Genomic DNA, 22753 nt, shown 5'->3' on the forward strand with positions numbered 1-22753 from the left:
GGACTTGGAAGCAGAAATCCCACACCTGTCCACCCCCAGGTCCCAGGGAGCCCGGCCTTCCGCCTCCCCATGAAGGAATCCGGGCCCGGGAGGAGGAGCACAGCAGCCTGCCAGTCCTCACTCCAAGTGTGAGGAGACGGCCAAGGCCTGAGTCACTCCTGGCCTGGCCCAGGGAGGTGGGCCAGCTGCCCGAATTCTGTTCTCCTGACCTTGCCCAAGGTCAGTCCAGCCAGTCTCCTGCAGGACCAGGTAGGGTCCACCCAGGAGATGTGAGAGCCCGGGAGCCGGAGTCCTGGGTTCCCCTTCTGACTGGGCCCAGAAAAGCCCAGTAAGGCTGTGTGGCTTGGAGAAATCACTTCGCTTCTCTGAGCCTCAGCTTCCTCATTTGTAAGAACAGGTGTAATACCACCTGGAAGGGATGTTGTGATGGAACTTACATGGGGGCCTAGAGCACCCGAGGAAACAGGCTGGTGTGGCCTCAGGCACAGGCCTTGGTCCTTGGCTACACTCACAGCCTGAACGATCTTATCCAGTCTGCTTTAAATACCATCTACAGCCGAATACAGGCTCCCAGATTTCTCTTGCCCAGAGGCCTCCTGGGAACACGCCCTTCAACTCTACAGTTGCACCGCTGACCTGCTGCCCCCTCTTGGATGTCCAATAGCAGCTCTGACATAAGGGGTCATCCGACCTCGTGGTTCCTTCCAAACCCACCCTGCTCCTCCCACCTTCCTCATCTCTGGGAACGGCAGCTCCACGTGACTCAGGCCCAAAGCCAGGGCGTCTCCTTGAGTGCTCGAATTCTCTTACACCCACACCCAGTGGCAGCAAATCCCATCCTTTCCTATCTTCAAAACCATCCCAGAACCCGGCCGCCCCTCACCACCTCCCCTCCTGCCACCCTGCCGTCGGTGTCCCCCGTTGCCTTCCTACCGAAAACTCACCGTGGCGGTCTTGTCATTCCTCTGCTCCAACCCCTACCTTCCCTCCTGCCACGCCGCCCCCGTGGCTCCTCATGTCCTCAGAACACAACCTGCAGCCTTACTGTGGTCTGCCAGGCCCCACACCGTCCTGCCTGGGCCACCTGCCTTTGCCGTCAAACCTCACTCTGTCCCCTCCCCTCGCTCTCTCTGGGCATCCTGGATCCTTGCTCATCCACTTGCAAGCCATGCGCGCTCCCATCCAGGGGCCTCCATCTCCTCCCAGATCTGGACATGCTGCCTCCCTCCCTTCCTTCGGGCCCCTACTCAAGCATAATCTTATCAAGCACCAGCCCTATCTGCCACATTCCCTCACCTCCTGCCCTGCTTTGTTCTCCTTAGGGAACAGACCACATGAGAGATTATTATATACTTCCTTGTCGTTGACCATCTCCGTCACCGGGAGGTAAGCTCCACGAGGGCCAGGCCTATGCTTTATTCACTGTGCTGAGTACAGCGCCTTCCCAGGGCCTGGCACTGACAATGGAGATTTGTTAGGGGGATAAAGAAGGGAAAGGAAGAGGCAAGAGCACCATGAAATGTGGGTCGCCTTCCCTTCCCTTCCTCCTCTGGCTCATAGCAAGGCGGGCGGTAGTGGGAGGACTTCTTTCCGTTTCCAAAGCCTTTCTACGGTCTCACTTAGTCCTCATGAAAAAGCTATCGTTTCTATAGGGGGCATGCGTTATTATCCCACTTCACAGATGAAACAACTGAGGCCAAGGCAGTCAGTGCCATGGTAAAGGTCCCGGGAGCCTCCTGCTGCCCGGCCTGAGGGCCTCCTCCCTTACGAGGCACACAAGGCTGATGGCAGGATGGTCCCCTCGCCAAGTCAGCGTCAGCTCCAGGGGACAGGAAGTCAACCCCCTCCAAGATCTGACTTAACATTCCTCCTGCCACCCCAACCCTCAAAGGTAGGGGTAGAACAGGAGGCCTCAAGAAGAGACGTAGGAGGCCAGAGGTCCCAAATTGCCAGCACTTTCCTTTCCCCAACCCTCTCTCGTCTGGAAGGAGGAGGGACCGCCCGAGGCCAGCTCTGTCTCAGCACACCTCTGACTCCCTCCTCTGAAAACCCCCAGGGACAAGCCACACACCAGAGCTTGTGATCCGTCTGTAATTGCTGTGATCCCGCCCTGCAGAAGGGGACTCACTGTCCCTTCTCGCCTCAGGTCTGGGCCCAGCCCAGTGGCACTGCCAAGCCAGGCCACTAGGTGGTGTCCCAAGGCTCAGGCCCCTGCTGGTCCCAGGGAAAGGGCTGGCAGAGCAGCTTCCCTCTGAGAACCCAAGAATCTGCCCCACCCCCACCTCGGACTAAAAAGGAGAGGAACCCCAGCAGCCCAAGGGTCTCAGAACCCAAGACTGGAAGGGTTTCAGAAGAACTTATTGTCCAAGTGGGAAACACAAGGCCCACACGTGCCACCAAGTTCTAGCCCCCGGCCTTGGCAGACGTGGCGGATCTATGCAGGTATTACTACTGTCCTGTGGAGCCCACAGAGCCCTTTAGCGGGTGATTGGAATCGGAAAGCTGGATGCACCCTGCTCCCCAGCCCTTTCTCTCCCGTATGAGAAGGCGACGGCCGGGCTTGCTTGGCCTCAACAGGAATCCCGGCTGCAAAAGCCAGCGGGGCCAGAATGAGGCCCTATGGCCCCTGGGACGCTTGTGTAGCCATGGCTAAGTGCTGGCCAGACCTCAGGTGGGTAGTGGCAGCGCTAACGGGGAGGCTGCCGGTCGAAGGGCGGCTGCCTCCTTGTCCCGTTGTCACCTCGGTCGCCACGGGGGCAGGGCGCAGGGAGGCCGGCTGAGCCGCTGGGCTTCTAGGCTGGAGAGGCCGCAAAGGGGAAGGAGAAGGGAAGGTGGGGGCCCAAGAGACAGACAGAGGCCCTGGGGGTCTGCGCGTGGGTGGGCACGAGCGTGTGAGTGCGCGTGCGCGAGCGGCCGGGAGGGGGAGGGGCGGCGCTGACAGAGCCGCCTTGTCCTCCTGCCCCTGCACAGGCCTGTTCTCTTCCCAAGCTATTCATGTCGCCGCAGCTTCAAAAGCCGGGTGACCTTTAAATGCCGAGCCTCCTGCTCCTGCCCAAGGCGCGGAAAAGGCTTAATGGAAAACCCAACCGGCCACAGCTGCTGGGGTGACGGCGACAAAGCCAGCCTCATTCTGAGGGGACCAGGCTGCGGGGCAGCCACACCTGTGCCCACCTCTGGGGGCATGATGGGCACAGCCGGCGCGGAAAGGAGGCCTGGCCGGGCCTGAGAGGAGCAGGAGGAAGAGGGGGAGGCACCGTCTCAGCCCTGCCGTGTCCTGCTGTGTGACCTTGGGTTGCCCACTTAACCTCTCTGGGCCGTACCCCATCATTTAGTCCAATCTAAGCCTGGGGCAGAACAAAAGTCCCCCTTCCCAGAAAAAAAAAATCTTTAAAAAATCTGTCGAAGAAAAAACAAGGAAAAGAAAGACATTTGCTTTCCTAATTTTTCTCTCTCTTTGCCTCGACGTCCATGGCCAGGTGTGTAGACAACGGGAGCTCTACGGTAGGGCCTAGGGCAAGAGGTCTCGAAGGAAGTTAATAAGGTTCCTCATTCCAGTTGAAACCGTCTAAGATGAAGCTCCTCGAGCATGAGTAACGTGGCATTCGTTTGGCCCCTCTTGGGAGGATACTGGTGATAGTGGTGATGATAACCTAACCCTGTTGCCCGTTTCTTTCCGAGCCAACCCTATTCCAGTGCCTTCTGCATGTTAACTCTTCTCATCCTCTCCCTGCAGCCCTGCAAGGGGCGTACTGTCACTGCGATTTCTACTTTGTGGATAGAAAAAGGAAGCACAGAAGAGTCCAGGGACTTGTGCAGGTCACACAGCTAAGTGGCCAAGGGAGGTGTGACTCCAGAATGGACGCTGTAAATCCATCCAGCTCCACTACCCCTCTGTGTTCCTCGAGCTGAGCACAGAGCCAGGCACGTGGCAAGAACTCAGGTAACCATGTATTGAATTGAGTCCTCCACGGGGCACAGCTGCCCTGGGGGAGGCTGGGGGTGCATGGGGCCCGTGTTGGGGGAGCAAGGGAAGAGGAAGGAGAAGTTTGCAGGCAAAGCCTCATCCTGAAGGAGGGACCATGGCTGTTTCCTTACAAAAACCTTTTCCCCACCCCCCAAGGTTGTTTAGTTGCCTGGACGACCAACTGTTTTCCACTTTGACCTGAGCCGCTTCAAAACTATTTCCACAACAATCCCTCTCTCCATCAACACATTCTATCAGCTTAGCCAAGACGCTCAACCCAGGAGCCTGCGAGGAGATCAAACCTCAGTGGACAGAAGGGGTGCTTCTCCCCACTGCCCTTACCCAGGGGCCGTAGCCCTGAGGAGCCCCTCTGGGCTGGCAGCAATGTGTGTCTACCTGGGAGCAAGTCAGTGGCCCAGAGTCAGGGAAGGGAGTTCCTGGCAGCTCAGGTGCAGGCCAGTAAACCTGGGCTGGTTCCAGGCGTGAGCTCATGCTGGCCCGGGGCCAGCTCCTTGGGAAAGGGGGGCCAGCGGCCCCTCCCTGGGCCTCTCCTTCAGGCAGTTGGGCTGCAGGTCCCTCCACAGGCAGGGCCTGCATGGTCTGGGGCTGAGCTCTCAAGTCTGGACAGTCCCAGATGTCTCTGGGCCCCTGGGACAGGTGCTCAGTCAAGGATGCCACACAATTTAGTATCTGAGCACGCCCAGGGAATCCAGGCCAAGGAACCAAGATTAGGGAGGGGTGCTCAGGGTGAGCAGGGGAGGGTCCTGGGAACAGAAGTCCGACTCTTGCCCCCTTCCCCTCACACTAACACGCACTGTGCACCCACCCACTGATCCATGAATCCCACTTCCACGGAGTTCATATAATATGTATCATGGAAGACTATACAACAGAGAACAAAAATGAGGCCTCTGTATATGTCTCTCTGCCCACGACCTATGGCTAAGGGGAGCAATGCAAGGCCGTGCCGTACTATAGTGCGTTATGGTATGTGTGTGTCAGTATGTATGGAGAGGACATTCATAAGAAACTGATCCTAGAGGTTTCTGATGGAAGGAATTAGGTCATAAGAGACAGATCAGGGAAACTTTTCTCTGTAAATCTTTGTATATCTTTTAAACTTTGATTCATGTTCATTATCAATTTAAAAGGAAAATAAGCAGGGGCGCCTGGGTGGCTCAGTTGGTTAAGCGACTGCCTTCGGCTCAGGTCATGATCCTGGAGTCCCGGGATCGAGTCCCACATCGGGCTCCCTGCTCGGCGGGGGGTCTGCTTCTCCCTCTGACCCTCTTCCCTCTCGTGCTCTCTGTCTCTCATTCTCTCTCTCTCAAAATGAATGAATAAAATCTTAAAAAAAAAAGTAAAATAAGCAGATAGCCTATAAAGAATAGCAAAATGAGAGCAATGCCAGTGATTTTTAAAATCTTTTTGCATGTGTATATTATCTACAACAGACATGAATCACTTTTGAATAATCATTATAGCAAACGTCTATGAGCGCTAACCATGTGCCGTGGACTTTCTAAGCACTTGGCATGCATTATCTCATCCAAGCCTCAAAGTAAAGCAATTATAATACCCATTTTACAGATAAGGAAACTAAGGCCCGGAGCGTTTAAGTAACTTACGTGAGGTCACACAGTCAGTGATGGAGCCAAAATGTGAATCCAAACGGTCTGGCCCCAGAGCCCATGCTCTTCTTAATCTCTTCCTTATCCTGTTTCTCTAATTAAAACAAAACAAAACAAAAACTGAATGATGACAGAAAAAAGTCTTAAGCAAAAAGCAAACTACAGAGCCTCTAGGACTTTAGAACTTTTGTAATCCTTAGAGTCCCAACTCCATCCTTCCGGCCTCTACTAGTCCAACAGGCCTTTGCCAGTCCTGCCTCAGTGGGAGCCAGGCACCACTCCTCCCCCAGTGCTACCTCCTGCTCAGGGGCCCGCCCACCTCCTGGTGGCCTCGCAGGGGAGAATGAAGGGCCGTGGGTAAGGTGGTGGCCGATGCCACATCTGTTCCCGAGGTCAGACCACAGCGTGTGGGGTCCTCCGGGGCAGGGCAGGGCTGGGTCTGGCCAGGCAGCTCCTTGCAGAGGGGAAACCACACGTTGGCTGTGAATGGTGCCGCAGTCTGGGCTAAGAGGCTGCAGAGCACAGAGGTTACAAGTGGAGCTTTAGCTCTGAGCCAACCTCAGCTTACATTCTGATCACCACTGCTTGGGTGAGTGGAGCTTCTCTGAGTGAGTTTCGTCATCTGTAGAATGGAATACCTGTTCCTCTGAGGACGGGTTCCTCTCCAGGGGGATTCATGCACTGGGCACACACAGGCTCCACACACACGCCCTCAGCCTGGGGCAGCTGTTAGGATCTCCGGGGCTGAGTCTAGAGCCTGGCCCAGGAGTCAGGCCTGGGGTTACGATCTTGAATCCAGCCCTGAAGGGGGACAGTGTGCAGCACAAAGGCTTCCCATGAGGGGCCTCCAGGACCTCATGTTGGGGGGCTCTGGGGCCCCTGAGTGGAGCAGGGAGCTGGACCAACAGCCCCATTCCTGCCCATACTCTACTATGCATCCTAGGGGAGAAGCGACTGGAATATACTGGGGCCTGGGTTGCCCAGGCCTCCCACTCCTCCTGGGGGCCTGCCCTCTTGGGGAGGGGCTCCCCGCCATCCCGGGGGGTGAAGGAGCACAAGCACATAAGCTGAAGTGCCGGCCTCTGGCAGCTGAGGAATGCAGGCCCAGGGCTGGGGAGCAGGGCCTTGGGGAGGGGGTGGTTGGCCCTGAGCTTCAAAAGAACAGGCAGCAGCTGTGGCTGGTAGGGCCTCGGCCCTCCCCCTCTGGCAGCCAAGACCCCATCAGAAATTCCACCCCAGCAAGAAAGGCCAGCCCAGACAGCAGATGGGATTGTTTAGAGCCACTTACCAGGCCAGCTCCTTTCCCCAACCGCAGGCTGCTACCCCCTCCTCGCCCTGGCCCCTTCTCAGTCTGTACGGCCGCAGAGCCCCCCCTCCACAGCCAGGGGAGCCCCGGAGCCAGCCGCCAGGCACCCCCTCCCGGCCTGAGGCCCTCCCCTGGCCACACCGCCTCACCAACACACAGCCACGTGCCCACCCGTGCCCTCTGGAGAGGCTAGGTTTGGACGGCAGGAAGAAATGTTCTCACTTCCAGATGGTGCCTGTTGCCAAAGGTCACAGAGCTCCTTGGCCTGCGATTTGATCCCAGCTGGGATTTGAACCCAGACTCCTGGGCCGGTGCACACACTAGCAACTCCAAAACAGCTCATGCGTCTGTGTGTGCAACACGCACCAGCTCACTCAGACCCGTTCACTCGCAAGGCCACGGGACACAACCAACCTTCATTAGGTTTCTCCTGAACACTCCCCTCCACCCCAGGTCCTCAGTCCGTTCCCCTCTCCACCTAACTCCGAAGCTGGGTTTTCAGAATTACAGCCACGCTCTCCTCCCCACTCATTGACTGCACTAACAGCCCACCGTGTGAGCCACTCCCTGCACTGGGCTGATGGCAGGGCCACTGGAGGCCCCCAGCCCTCTCTCTCTTCCCCATCCGTGCCCAGAATGTCTTTCACAGTGTCTGGGGCAGCAAAGGTGAGTTGAGGTTGACCTGACCCGCAGCAATGCTGGCCAGAACCAGAGGCACCGCCTTCCCAGTTGCTTGCAGGATCAGCGCCTGGAATGGAGCCCAGGGAGGGGCCTCGGGCTGGCGGGGCTGCCAGCCCTGGCCCTCAAATCTGACAGCGGAAGGAGGCGGGAACTCTTGAGGGTCCCATAACCAGCCTCCTTTGCCTCCAGGAGTCTCAGTCTCCACCTCTAGAAAATAGAAACAGCCCCTAGTGAGTCTCACCCTTCCCATCACTGAAACCCCCCAGGGATGCAAGGACATGGTGGGGTGGGGGGCGGATAAGGGCCAGAGAAAGGCACCACTCTACGAGGTACAGACCCATGACGTCTGCAGAAGGAGGTGGCCGTATCCCAGTCCCCCAGGGCTGGAAGGACTTGTGCCCTTTCTTAGCTACAGAACCAGAACCCCTTTCCACCCCCTTCCTCATATGAGACCCTCAGCAGAAGTCCCTCAGCCCTCCCCTCCCCCAGAAGTTACACATAATCAGAGAACCTGCTATTTACCGAGTGCTAGGCCATGCTGCCCGGGCATGGTGTTGGTTAATCCTCACGAGCTTCTAGCACTGTCCATCACTGCCTCCTACCAGTATCAGAGCCATTTTACTGAGTCATGTGTGACCCAGAGGTTGTCCAGGGCTGGGCCACATCCAACCCCCATGGCCTTATGTGGCAGAGACCAGTGCGCCTGTCAAATCTCCCGACACACTGGGTTCCTCGCAAGGGTTTTAAAGCCTGGGTTCAACCTCCATACTCTTGTCTCCTGAGCTGTTTATGTCTCTGCCTGTTCCCCCTCCTGCTACCAGCCTGCTCTTGGGAAATGTTAATGTGCTTTTCTGTCAGTCTCAGAAGCAAACACTCTTTGCATTAAAGCCGTGTATCTCAGAGGGTGGTGAGACTTCATCAGACTCCCCCGAGGTGTTTGCTAAAAACACATATTCTCCACCCCACTATTAAATCAGAATCGGGGGGGGGGGGGCTGGGAATCTGCTTTTTAACAAGCTCTCCGGGTCATTCTGATGCCCAGTAAAGCATGAGGACTCCTACCTCACAGGGTGATGCAATATAGAACTCTGGATTCTAGTTTTAGCTCCATCACGAACCAGCCGGGTGACCTTACGCAGGTCATTTTACCTCCCGGGCCTCCAGCTTCCCATCTGAAAACTGGGCAAGGAGGACTAAAATGATCTCCAGACCCCTCTCCCGAGTGACAGCCTCTGTGTCTGCCCTAAGTCCTCAGATAGTTCCCAGGTGTGTAACTGAATTTCCTGGCCTGCACACTGTAGACATACATTAAAGAGAGTCCATGTTGGATTGACTTAGTGAGAACTGCACAAATACCTTCTCTCTGGCTCCAGGCCCTAAACAAATGACTTTTGGATTATCCATGACACTTCCCCCTCCCCTGAGCATCTACTTGCTTCATTCCAGCCCAGGACGACCAGGATTCTATAAACACTGGGTCTGCGCACCTGGGCTTAGTCAACAGTCAGCAAACAAAGGCTCTGCCAAATCACCCCACAAGCCCAAACTCGCACCCACTCTGTCTCTCAAGGGGAAGCACCCAGCCTAGGATGTGCAGACCCTGCATGCCCTTCCTCCCATCACAGAATGGGCATGAGGGGCTGGGTCGGACAGAAGGTATGGATAGAAGGCCCCAGCCTACAAGTGGGTTGCAAGGTTTATCCAGACTTAAGGGCTGTGAGGCAACAGCACGGGAAGCACCCAGCAATCGCTGGGACGGTCGAAAAGCAGCTGGACATTCTTTAGTCCCTGGGTTCCTTGATGATCACCCCTTAACACACAATGTACCTAGCAAGTGTTCAAGCATTGCTTGCTAGCGGTAAACATGCCTGATTTGTCCTTCAAGGTCTATGTATACTTAACAGTGGAGCTGTGGGGATTCTCAGGCCCACAGACACAGGGTGACTTCAGATTCCTGCTACCTTTGCGGATGGTGAAGCTATGCGGGCTCCTGCGAAATTAACCAAGGGGTAAGGACGAGCAGGAAAGGCAAGAACGGAAACCCAACTTCTACAGTGGGACAGAGCCGGGAGTTCCAGCCATGGTCTGCTGATCCAACTCGTTGAAGGATACTGAAATAGATCATTTCCTCACTCTGAGCACGCCAACTGGCCCAGATGATGGTGCTTTACGTGTGCATCGCACCTCACAGTTTACAATGACCAGGGAGGGGGTTGGGGGGTGGAGTCCACCAGCCCTTTCCATTCAGCCAGGCTCCAGGCCAGGCACGTCCCCTGTGGCAGGGACCCACTCTGGCACTGCGTAAGGGCACTTCCCCTACACGGAATCCTCGAAACAATCCCACAGGGTAGGAAGCAGATTATTTGGGAGATGAAGAGACTGAGGCAGGCAGAGAGGAATTAACTTCTCTGCGGTCTCACAGCCAGGAAGTGGCGAGTCGGGATTCCTCCCCAAAGCCCACACTCCCAACCACTTACTGCACTGTGCCTGCACTTCCATTGATGGGCCTCTCTGATCTCTGCGTGGGCGAAGGGAGGAACTAACTGAGGCTCCAGAAGAGCTGGGCCCTGGGGTCGGCCTGGTAATGGTCCCCCCCGCCCCCCGCCCCGGCCCATCCAGGTCTCCTTGAGCAGGGAAGTAGAAGAGAGGTGGGCACACCCCAGCTCAGAGCTGAGCCAGTCCCGCCACAGGCCTCCACTGCCACAGCAGCCCCAGCCCGGAGGGGCCAGCGCCAGGCTCCCTCTCCCACCCCCAGCAGGACCTCCCTGTCGGGGCCTGGGCTGCCCTCAACACTCAGCTGCAGGCCCCAAAGGAGGAAGCGGCCACACTTGAAAATGATTGCCATGCAGGGCTGAACTTGGGGCTTTTGTTCTTGAGCAAGGACGGTAACATTTCACTTTCAGGAAGGAGCTGGGAGGGTGGGGCCGCCTCAAGAGTTGCACAACCAAAAACACAGGCTCAGACACACACAGGTCCCACGTGGAACTCTGCTTAGACAAGCCCCCTGCGGACTTGCCGAAAAGGCCTCTCAGCCACGGCGGGTCCGCACAGAGGCCAGACACAGGCCGAGCCCTCCCCCTGCTTTTTAAATCAGGGCTTTGCGTCAGTCATCTCCGCAAGCCAAGTAAAGGAAGGAGTAGCAAGGAGGCAGAGGCGGGATGGGAACTCGGGCCTCCAACTGCCCTGGGGGGCGGACGGGGGAGCCTCAGGTGCGAGAGAGGGACCACAGGGCCACATCTGGCTGGGAGGGGCAGCCCCAGCACTGGGAAGCCTGCCTACCCGCGCCTCCTCCCCTTCCCGGGGCACAGCATCCCTCCTCCAACCACACAGGTGCCGCGTGGCCCCTGCCGTCCTGCAGATGCAAGGGAAGGACAGCAAACAGCCCTCACAGGCACCCCGGCAGTGTCTAAGGCAACTTTGTCAGGTGGCGGCTTTTCCTGAGTCACCTCTTGCCCCGCCTTCCCTGGGGCGGTGGTGGGAGAGAAGGGAGAAAAGTCAGTCAACAGGGAAAAACTTGTATTTTGAAAAAGTAATACAAGAATAAACCAGGTTTTTGGGGCGCCTGGGTGGCTCAGTTGGTTGAGCGGCTGCCTTCGGCTCGGGTCATGATCCTGGAGTCCCGGGATCGAGTCCCGCACTGGGCTCCCTGCTCGGCGGGGGGTCTGCTTCTCCCTCTAACCCTCCCCACTCTCATGTACTCTCTCTCTCTCTCTCATTCTCACTCTCTCAAAATAAATAAATAAATCTTAAAAAAAAAAAAAAAGAAGAAACCAGGTTTTGAGCAAGTCCCATAGCCCTTGGAACCAGGGCTGTCCCTAGATCCCCAGGAATGGGCCCCTGCTCCCCTCCCCACCTTGCAGGGGTCAATCAGAGGCTAAGCCTTTCACTTGCTCCCCTCCTGCACCTCCAGGCCCCCAAGGAAACTGGTAGAAATGGGATGCTTGTCCTTTGTCAAAGTAAACAGCTCTCTGGGGGTTCGCCCTCCTTGGCGGGGAGGGGTCCTCTCACTCTCAAGCCACCAGGAGCTCCCACCCTCCCTGAGCTCCGCTGGGGGCGGCAGCAAGGAGTACAAGAGAATGGGCTGGTTTGGGGCCGGCTGGCAGGGGCAGGCCACCCACCAGGTCCAGCTCACCCCCCTCAAAGCCGCTCTGTTTGTAAAGGGCTTTCGGGGACAGGAAGCAATAAACAGAGTCAAGCGGCCAAGATGCAGGGGCTGATTATGCAGTTTATGGATTTTCCAGGCCGCTTTGTACTCTCCCACCAGCTGCCTGGGGCTCTGCAGAAAAAGGTGCTGGCAAAAGACGGGTTGGTCCTTGGCTTGAAAGGTGGACCTCTGCCAGGCCTGAACTGGGTCTTTCCTAGTGTGGGGGGGCACTGCATGCCTTGCCAGCCCCACAAGCACCTTCTCGGTGCCACACACCACCAGAGCCCAGTCCCTCTCTCTCTGTCTCTCTCTGTCTCTCTCTCTCTCTCTCTCCAGCTCACTGCTCACCTCTCCATCCCGCTCTAAGTTACTCGACTCCCAGGAATTCCCAGAGGAGAGGGCGTGCCAGACCAAGGCTGCCTCTGCCGGAAGGTGGGTGGCCCTCCTTGACAAAGCCGCTCACAGCTCAGCTTAGCTTGGCTTGGCTGCCCTGGGCGTGGAGAGCAAGTTGGGAAAAGCTGAGCCTGGTGGGGAAGGGGTTCTGGGCTGCAGGGCCTCCCCAGTACCAAGCTCAGCTCACATTTTCCCCCAAACAGGCTGGGATCTGGTGAGATGGTGGCCCACGTGTGCAAGGCAGTAAGTGCAGAGTGGTTCGCAAGAGCGACAAGGGGGAGCGCCCCCACTTGTCTCTCAGTACCCACTAACCAATAAATAACACAAGATACACCCCCAGAATGGAAAAGCACGCAGCCGAGACCTTCAGGGGCCAACACGGAATGACATGAAAAAGCCAAATGAGCCGGCGTGGCGCTCGTTTTGCTGAGGCGTCTGAGTGTGGACTCGCGTATCTGGACACACATGCGCGTGCACGCACACACCAAATCCTAAGTAGCGGTTATCTTAGAGGTGGGGCTGCGGGAGGGGTCCTGCTTCTGTTTACTTCATGCTGTTCTGCATCCTTTGAAGTTTTTCCACAAGCAGGCATTATCTCTGTAGTTTAAAATTAAGATTTAAAAAAAATAATAAGGTGCACTGCCGGTGGGAATGTGCGCGCGTGGGGGAAAAGTTTGGTAGTTCCTTACAAAGTTAAACACAAAATTACCCTGTGATCTAGCAATTCCACTCCTAAGGCATATACCCCGAAGAACTGAAAGCAGCGATTTGGACAGATACATGTACACACCCATGTTCATCAGAACATTATTCACAATATCCCAAAGGCAGAAACCACCCAAGTGTCCATCAACAGATGAGTGGATAAATAAAATGTGGTGTTCACATAAGGGAAAAGGGGAGTATTCTTCAGCCATAAAAGGGAATGAAATTCTGACAGATGCTACACCATGGACGAGCCTCGAAAACACGCTGAAAGCCAGACACAAGAGGACAAAGGCTGTATGATTCCACTTCTCTGAGTTCCCTAGAGCCGACAAATTCCTAGAGACAGAAGCTAGAATAGAGGTTACCAGAGGCTGAGGGAATGGGGGAGGGAAGTCTTTGATGAACACAGTTTCTGTTTGGGATGTGAACAAGTTCTGGAAATGGATGGTAGTGACTGATGATTATACAACACTGTGAACAGACTTACTGCCACCGAATTGCCCCCTAAAAATGGTCAAAATGGTAAATTTTGTGTTATATTTATTTTTTACCACAAGAAAAAGAACTAAAGGGGCGCCTGGGTGGCTCAGTCAGTTCAGCGTCCGACTCCTGATTTCAGCTCAGGTCATGATCTCAGGGTCAAGAAATCAAGCCCCGTAGCCTGCCTCGGGCTCCGCACTGGGCACGGAGCCTGCAAGGGATTCTCTCTCTGCCTCTGTCCCTGCTCCCTCTCCCCCCACCACCCCAGCTCTCTCTATCTCTAAAAAAAGAAAAGAAAAAGAACTGAAGACTTAAATCAGGCAGGAGGAGGCACTGAGGGGTAGAATCACCAGAATCACCAGACAGAAGGGGGCGCTACTTGGGCTCTCCGGACAGAGGGCACCGAGCACACAGGAAATCCTGCCTGCAATGGGGGCTCTGTCCCCATTGGCACGGAGCGGCCAGCGGCCAGTGACACCCCTGTCGATGAGGACATGTGGCCTGCAGAGTCCCACAAGCCAGGGGGCTGTGGGGAGATGGCAGTGCAGGGGTACTTTCTGGAATGTTCGGAAGAGGTGGGTTATGGCACACTAGGAAATGGTTAGTGTGCTGAAAAATGAAGCACGCATCTGAGAGCCTGGTCTAGAAAGGGAACGGGGAGGGGAGATGGCTTGCCGGTACTGCAGGGAAAGAGGAGGAGAGGACAGAAGGAAACTAGACACAGAGAATAAGGAGAGGCCTGTCCTGCGGGGTGCTCTGGCAGGCAGAAATGACTCATTCGGGGGCGCCTGGGTGGCTCAGTCCGTTAAACGTCTGCCTTCGCTCTGGTCATGATCCCAGAGTCCTGGGACCAAGTCTCGCATCAGGCTTCTGGCTCTGCAGGCTTCAGGCCTCTCCCTCTGCCTGCCATTCCCCCTGCTTGTGCTCGCTCTCTCACACACAAATAAATAAATAAAATCTTTAAAAACAAAGAAAGAGAGAAAGAGAAAGAAAGAAAGAGAGAGAGCGAAAGAAAGAAAGAAAAAGAGAGAAAGAAAGAAAGAGAAGAAAGAAAGAAAGAAAGAAATGACTCATTCATTCATCCGGCAAACATTACAGGGCGTTCCCAGGCGCTAGACGCTGGGGCAATGGAGGCCGGGGGTAAGGGGGTAGGAGAACTATCTCATCTGATGAATACCTAGTGCCCCTTCAGCGCCACCGCCAATCTTGCTCAAAAATATATATCTAGATAAAGCCAAGAAACCCAAAACGGCCCCCAGCCTCCACCTTCTTCCAGAAAGTAAAAATGCTTCTTACTTGAGGCCAAGCTGTTCAACTAGGAAGTAAGATCAAAACTGCCAGTGTGGGCCCATCACCCCCGGTGACCGGGCCTCATTCACACCAGCGTGCCCGTCGGCGAGCTACCAGGTGCCGACTGGGACCGGGTTCTTTCCCCCTCGAGGGAAGAAGCAGGGAGCAGCATGGGCATGCCAGGGTGGGACCCTGGGCTTTGAGGCCTGTTGACGGCTGGACTCAGACTGCTCAGGTGCAGGGTTTCTGGAGGCCCTACCCTGCTTAGCTCTGATGGTGCAAGGACAAAGAGAAGCCGTGCATGGGGGTGCATCTGAGGTCAGCAGCAGCTCTGCATCACTCGAGATAAGAATATTTAAACAGTGGACTTTGTTAGAAAAGGGCATTGTATCTAGGGCCTTCCTGAAATGTGTAATGTATGTATGTGGACGCGGAGGAAGGAGGGTGGCAAGCAGTTCTGAAACATCTCGACTTGGCCACTGTGTCCTTCTCAGAGACCCACTCCTTCTAGAACTGTGCTATCCAATAAGGTAGACACTCATCACATGTGCCAATCTAAATTTCAACTGTAATTGATTGAAATGAAATGGAATTGAAAATTCAGTTCCTCGGTCATATTACCACATTTCAAGTGTTCACTAGCCACTTAGGCTAATGGTCATCACATTGGACAGGACATATTTTGGAACGTGTCCAACATTGCCAGAAGTTCTATCAGACAGTGCTATTCTAGAACCTAAAGGGGAGCCCCTCCTCCTTGGCAGTATGAAGCCCTGGAGTGCTTTATGACAACTGTCCGGGGGAAACCAGGGACTGCAGGCCACTGATCCCCAAAAGAGGAGCCCCTCCACATCCTTCTGGGAAAGGTGGGTAAGGGCAAAGACCCTTTTCTCCTGAGCAGGGCTGAGCACTAGTTCCTCTCCTCACTGGGGTCCTCTGCCTCTGCCAAGACCAGAGCCTTGGCCCGGTTCTATGGAACCTGCCAGTCAAGTCAGAGAGAAGCAGAAGTCCAGCTAGAAACCCAAGTCCCAGTTCCAAACCTCACAGCCTGGGCCTCGGAAGGCCAGGTTCAGAAAAATCCCTCCCATTTGTTTGCCTGAAGAAACTGTGCTGAGGTCACAGGGCTCCTCCACAGTCTCCTTTTCTAGGTATGCCCCGTGGTGGCCCTGGCACTGCCTCCTTGGGCCTGTCCAGAGCAATGGGAAGGAGTCAGAGGAAAGGGGGGCCATGTTGTGGGAGTGGGTGGGGAGGGTAAGGGCTTATAAAGACAAAAACCGGTATTTCAAGGAAACAGATGGACCAGGCTAAGGAAGGAGATTCTGAGAGGGGAGCGATGTTGGGTATTTGGGTCTGGATCTTTGAACAACCAGAGAGGGCAAGACTGGTCAAGCCATCCCCCCAGCCCTGCACACGCCACACACGTGACATGGCTGACACACTTGCACTCCTACCCTGACCGATCTCCTTCAGAGCTTCCCCATTTCAGGCAAGGGCCATCCATCACCGTTCTCCCCACAGCACATCTCAGCCTGGCCCTCAAAGTCAACCAAAACGGAACCCATAAATCTGAAGTTGTTGGGGTGCCTGGGTGGCTTGGTTGGGTGTCTGCCTTCGGCTCAGGTCATGATCCTGGGGTCCTAGGATGGAGCCCCATCTTGGGGGGGGGGTCCCTGCTCAGCAGGGAGTCTGCTTCTCCCTCTCCCTCTGCCCCTCCCCCTGCTTGTGCTCTCTCTCTCTCTCAAATAAATAAATAAAATCTTTAAAAAAAATCTGCAGGGCGCCTGGGTGGCTCAGTTGGTTAAGCGACTGCCTTCGGCTCAGGTCATGATCCTGGAGTCCCAGGATCGAGTCCCACATCGGGCTTCCTGCTCGGCAGGGAGTCTGCTTCTCCCTCTGACCCTCTTCCCTCTCGTGCTTTCTATCTCTCGTTCTCTCTGTCTCTCAAATAAATAAATAAAATCTTTAAAAATAAATAAATAAAAAAATAAAAATAAAAAAAAATAAAAAAATCTGCAGTTGTTGCAGCAAGTGGCAGATCAGGGGCTGGGGACCGGGAGGTGGGCGAGCAAACAACGCACAGAGTGTGGGAGCAATGGGGATCAGAGACCCAAGGGGAACCTCTGAGCCTGGGTTCAGCCCCTGGCTCTGCCACATGGATCCTTGAGCAAGATCTTCTTTCTCTTGAACCTTTTTTTAAAAAAAATAAAACTGAGGGGCGCCTGGGTGGCTCAGTAGTTAGGCGGCCACTCCGCAACCCCTCCCCGTGCCACACGCTGACTTCTGTCGTAATTGCTCCTTGCATTCCTTTACTGTCCAGATGGACATCCCTGGACACTGGACTTGAGTCGTGCATGTCATTTGTCCTTTAGGACTATCTTAATCTACGGCTTCCCCCATCATCTTTTTTTCCTTATAATTTGTGAGTTGACGTGCCCAGCCATGTGACTCTTGCCTTCTCTACTGTCTGAAGGTCATGGACCAAATTCCCTTTTCTCTCGGGGCCTCACTTACTCCTTCCTTACCAGCACCGCCCTGGCCAACTTATGGGAGCTCCTGTGACAAGAAGAAGAGACAGCCTGAAAGCACATCAGGAAATGCTTATGATATTTTGTCAAGCAAAGAATGCAGGATGCAAACGGATACAGAATGCTCTGCTTTCAGCCCCACCAAGGGAACATGCAGAGGAAAAAGGGCCAGCAGGAGACGCTCCGTCTGTCGGCGGTCATCTTGGATGTGGTGGAATTCCGCCCCCCTCTTTGCTTCCTTCTGTCTTTACCTTGTCCCATGATCAGCATGTAACAATGTGATAGGGCACACGTCATTTTTAAACATTTTAAAGAAAAGGGTACACGAGACCAAATGTGCCACCAGGCCTATCCGCTCTCCCGTCACAGGACCGCTTGGCTTTGCTCTCTGTTCCCAAGGCCACCACCAATCCGGCTGAGATCCGCAAACCTCAAGTTCATCCCATGCCTACTTTTCTTTTTTTTTTTTTTAAAGATTTTATTTATTTATTTGAGAGAGAGAGAATGAGAGATAGAGAGCACGAGAGGAAAGAGAGTCAGAGGGAGAAGCAGACTCCCTGCCGAGCAGGGAGCCCGATGCGGGACTCGATCCCGGGACTCCAAGATCATGACCTGAGCCGAAGGCAGTCGCTTAACCAACTGAGCCACCCAGGCGCCCCTCCATGCCTGCTTTTCTGATGCCTCCTAGCCGCCCTTCCTGTCCCCATCCTGTCTTCTCTCTGGTGCCACCAACTGAAGAACTCATGTAAAATATGCTGGGTCGCGGCCGCCTGGGGGGTTCAGATGGTCAAGCGTCTGCCTTCGGCTCAGGTCATGATCCCAGGGTCCTGGAATCGAGCCCCAGGTCGGGCTCCTGGCTCAGTGGGGAGTCTGCTTCTCCCTCTGCCACCCCCCCCCCCGCTTGTGCTCTCTCTCTCTCTCTCTCAAATGAATAAATAAAATTAAAAATAATAATAAAATAAAATAAAATATGCCAGGTCACTTCCCAGCTTCCCCGTCGCTCATGTGAGGCTCAGACTCCTTCCTTTGCCTGCATTAGTGCTCACTACATTCAGTGAGCATCAGGATCACCCGCAATGCTGGCTGAACACACATTGCTGGACTCTAGCCCCAAAGCTTCTGTTCCCTAGGTCTGGGGGTGGGGGAGAGGGCCAAGAATCTGTGTGTCTAACAAGTGCTCAGATGATGCTGGTTCAGAGAGCATGCTTTAGAACCCTCTCCTCTGTCCTCAACAAGCCCTGTCCAGCTTTCAAGAGCTAGTTCAAGTTCCCCCGTCCATGTGGCAGTCTCTTCCAACGGCCAGTATTGATCTCCCTCTGTTCTTCCAGACCACCCCTAGCACTGACCATGTGCTGGTGGTCTGGAAAATGGAAGAGAGCCCTCAGGGACCGTGGGCTGGGCAATGTGGCACTGTACCACTCCCTGCCTTCCTGGCAGCTCTTACGGGCAGAGCCTGGGAGGAGCACTTCTTCGGCAGCCCTACATTACTCAGGAGGTCTTCTGAAGGTCCCAGGTAAACGGAACCTTTTCCTTCACACACAGACTTCTAATTATTCACTCACGCATTCACTGTCAGTCTAAAACAAAACAAAACAAAACAAAACAAAACAAAACACTTAGTGCGCACCTACTGTATGTCTGGGTGTACAAAATGAAAATCTTTTTTCTCTATGGAAACCAAGAATTACAATAGCATTAAGTTACCAGAGAAGCCTGCAGAAAGGGCTCCTTCCAAAGGCAGCCAAAGAGCCCACCCCTGCAGCCCCAGGGACCGCTACCCACACACAGCCATGGCCGGAGAGGCAGGTGCTGGTGCCTCCTGGCGAGCACGCACAGTTGTGGTCACGTCCACGTGTAGCCATGGGGAAGGTCTGGTCGCCAGTTGCAGGCTTCGTTTGTCCTCAGCTAAGCCACCCAGGACTCGGAGACAAGATTTATGGGCAGATATTGTTAGGAGAACAGATGTCCAAGTAAGCGGGCAGAGCAAATGGGAACAATGGTTGTGAGACAGGGAAGCTGAAGGGACTCCATTTTAGAAAGGCACCATTTACTCACGCTCTAATTTTTTTTTTTAAGATTTTAATTATTTATTTGAGAGAGAGAGAGAGCACCAGCTGGGGGAGAGGCAGAGAGAGAGAGAGAGAAGCAGACTCCCAGCTGAGCTCAGAGGCAATGTGGGGCTCAATCCCAGGACCCTGAGATCATGACCTGAGCTGAAATCAAGAGTCAGACGCTTAGCTGACTGAGCTTAGCTGACAGGTGCCCCTCATGCTCTATTGTTCACCTTGCATCTAGGTAAACCCAAAGAAGCTCCTTTCCCACTCCAAGGGGGGAGCAAGGAAGTGAATTGTTCTCTGAGTCTCGTCCTGGCCCCAGAACACCTGATAACATCTAAGAAGAAGGGGATCCCAAACATGTTCCAGGACATTAGCTTTGAACAAACCTTGGCCCACACTGGCATCGACACCCCTACTTTCGGTGATTTATGGAAGAACACCTCTTGTTCAGTTGACACTTCCTGTGATTGATCCCTACCCTGGATTCCTGGAGGAACACCCTGGGCCCTTTTCCTGTATAAACCCCTAACTCCAGCAACAATGAGACAAAGTCTCCTCACCTTTCTGAGTCTTTCAGACACTCTGTCTGCTATACTCTATCATTATGCTCTTCAGTAAACTCTGCTCTCATTTCCTCCTGGCTTACATTTGATTTCTATTCTGCACAAAGCCAAGGACCCTCTTGGCTGGGCCTGTGGGGCCCCCTCTGGGTCCTTGGACCTGTCTGCCTATGTCAGTTGTAATGGTGCAGGCCTAGAACCTACTGGAGGGAGGCAAGAAGATACGACCTCCTAATAAAAAGGCAACAGATATCTAAAGAGCAGACCCTTGTCCCATTTCTGCAAACATCTGGGGCTCTGGACACTTGGGCCTTCTGCCCCAGCAAGACATTCTGGGCAGGCTGAAGACACTGCAGATTCTCCATTGGGGGTGTTGGCTTCTCTGTGACCTTGGGCAACTTTTAATTCTTCGTGCCCCCATTTCACTATCTAACATTATCTTTTAAGAAGGTAGTAAAGCCCAAAACAAGATGATAGAGGTCCCCATTGGAAGAATAAAAGGAGAGATTTAAAAACAAGCAACAGGGGCGCTGGGTGGCTCAGTCGGTTAAGCGTCCGACTTTTTTTTTAAGATTTTATGTATTTATTTGACAGAGAGAGAGCACAAGCAGGGGGAACGGCAGGCAGGGGGGAGAGGGAGAAACAGGCTCCCCGCTGAGCAGGGAGCCCTATGACCCCAGAACCCCAGGATCGTGACCTGAGTCGAAGGTAGACCCTTAAATGACTGAGGCACCCAGGCGCCCCAAGCGTCCGACTCTTGATCAAGACTCAGGTCTTGATCTCATGGTCGTGAGTTCAGACCCTGCATTAGCCTCCATGCCCAGCATGGAACCTACTTAAAAACAAAACGAACAAACAAACAAGCAACAATAATGCCATCTGTAAAAGTAAAAGAAAGAAACGGCAAGGAAACCAGGCAGGGAACATCCTTCAGTGCCTCAGTGGGGAGAGACTGCATGCGTTCGGGCCCCCTGGAGCAGGGATTCTGGGCTGGAGGGTGCAGCAGGGTCTCTGGGGAGCTTCTGAAAGACAAAGGTCTAGGGCCCCCTACTGAATCAGAGTCCCCCCCCCCCCCCCGCCAGGAACACGTCATTTCCATTCCCTGCCCCCCACAGCAAGTCAGAGAGGCTCAGGGTATTCCGGGGACTTCCAGACTTGAGATACCACCTCAGAGGTGAGAAGCAAATCATTATCTAAGAGGGGAGGAGGGAGGGACAGTGGCCGTAGGGAAAACCCCAAGGGAACCTAGAGACCAGCTGGAGAGAAGGAATGTCAACATTAAAGGTGCCCAGATCTGATTCTGGAGAAGGGATACCACCCTCCCAGTTCAGGCCAGCCAGTCCTCTCCAGGGACCCGCTGCTTTAGCCAATGCACGTCCGACTCCTGGGCCGGGCTTTCCTCTGACCACCACAGATCCTGGCACATTTCCCTGTGCTCTCCACACCTTGGCCCCAACAGCCTCACGCTTACCAGCTGTGACTCTTTATTTCAGGATTCAGATCACGGTCCTCCTCCTCCAAGAAGCCTTCCCAGAGGTACTCTTTGGCACACCTCCACACAGCCTTGGCCTTTTAGATTCTTGCCGCACCATCAACGTGGCAGCACTGATTACCTATCACAATGACCGGTGTGCAGCTGGTGGCCCCGGCAGACAGTGGATTGTTTTGGTCTCATTCAGTTCTTCGACCCCAACACCCAGGTCAGTGCCCAGCATAAAGTGGGCGAGCAATACAGATTTTTATGCCGACCAGGAGAAAGGGAAGGAAGGAAATTTTACATCAAACAGTTGCACTAGGCAGATTTTTCAAAACTCTAGAGAAATTACAGCAATTTTTTTTTTTTTGGCACTTCCTTTGTGACACGGAGAAGCCCGAGACCCAGGGAGGCAGAGATGGACAAGCACCCAGGCAGAATGGCTCCAGGGTCCTTGTTCTCCACTAGTCGGCTACGATTGATGTAGTCCATGCAAAGGAAAAAAGATGAACAGCTAGAAAAAAACTAGCTCCCTCTGAAGCCCTTGCTCCCAGTGGTTTAGGGGTCCCAGCGGCTCGAAGCATCACGTGCTTTTGGACAAAGCCCGAATCCAGGTTGCTGTCCACAGGAGCCATTTGTCCCTGCTGGTAGCCCCTTGCAGTCAGGTACCAGGGACACTGCTGCAACCATCGGGGAGAGCCCAGGAGTCAGCGGTCCCCACTGGGGGCAGACCTCCGTTGAGAGACAGTGACAGGGACAGTACCACTCAGGGCCTTGGCATGGAAAGGCTTTTCTCCCCCCACGCCCACGTCTCCTGGCCCACTGGCTCGGAACAGCAGAGGGGTGGCCTGCACCTGCCCCACCTGGCCTGTCTGGGCCCGGGAACAATGGGGAGGATGTTCTACAAGCCCAGGGGCTTTACTGGAGAGATGCTGCGAAGAAAGCGTCACCACTCAGGAACGGTGAGAGGTGTCACGGGAGGCGGGGAATAAAATGTATTCAGGGTCAACTGGGGTGACTAAAGATGAGCCATGTCAGGTACGTGGTGAGGTGTATCCCCAGAGCCTTCATTTGACTTTCACACCAACCCAGTGAGACGGCTACCATTCCCCTTGTCTTACCAACAGAAAACTCAGGCAGTGTTCTGCCGGAAGGAGAGAGAGTGAGAACACAACCCTCAGAAATGGGGTGTGTTTGGCCAAGGCCGAGCAGAGATTGAAGGGTCTTTGAGTAAAGCATTAAAGATACTTGCTCTCTGTTCTCTATCTTTCTTAAGTCAGGACAAAAGGAAATGGGACTTAAGTTAGATTCCAGAAGAAACCTCGTGGACTATAAAGAGGCGTGAGAGAGTTCACTTCCCAGGATAGAAACCCAGAAGTTGCAGCTCCATCATGTACCCATTCTGCAGGCAGGAGACTGGACAACTTGACCTTTGCCCCCACGACTGCATCACCTAACACACTCAGCGGTCTCCTCGGGCAATTTCACTCCAGGTCCAGTGTCGAGGCAGGCTCTCGGACAATGCAAATCTGAGGTTAAA

General features: G+C 54.4%; 1 protein-coding gene across 5 annotated transcripts in view; it reads right to left on the reverse strand.

The window, feature by feature from the left end:
- The window catches only part of CUEDC1 (CUE domain containing 1), an 81002-nt gene that overhangs the window by 23659 nt on the left and 34590 nt on the right, over nucleotides 1-22753 (reverse strand). The window contains exons 1-2 of one of the 5 annotated variants that reach the window (XM_028093002.2): nucleotides 21211-21509; nucleotides 5593-5689 (exon numbers count right to left, since the gene is read on the reverse strand). The exons of 1 other annotated variant lie outside the window; for it this stretch is intronic. The gene's annotated coding sequence lies outside the window, so the exon portion shown is untranslated. Of the gene's footprint in view, nucleotides 1-5592; nucleotides 5690-5914; nucleotides 6096-21210; nucleotides 21510-22753 lie in introns of those variants that run through there. 3 more of the 5 variants (XM_028093003.2, XM_028093004.2, XM_028093006.2) reach the window with 3 other exon arrangements.

This window comes from Eumetopias jubatus, unplaced genomic scaffold (genome assembly GCF_037043125.1).
Source record: "Eumetopias jubatus isolate StellerSeaLion01/CBP00866 unplaced genomic scaffold, mEumJub1_p1.0 scaffold_10, whole genome shotgun sequence".
In the NCBI taxonomy this organism is placed as follows: Eukaryota; Metazoa; Chordata; class Mammalia; order Carnivora; family Otariidae; genus Eumetopias; species Eumetopias jubatus.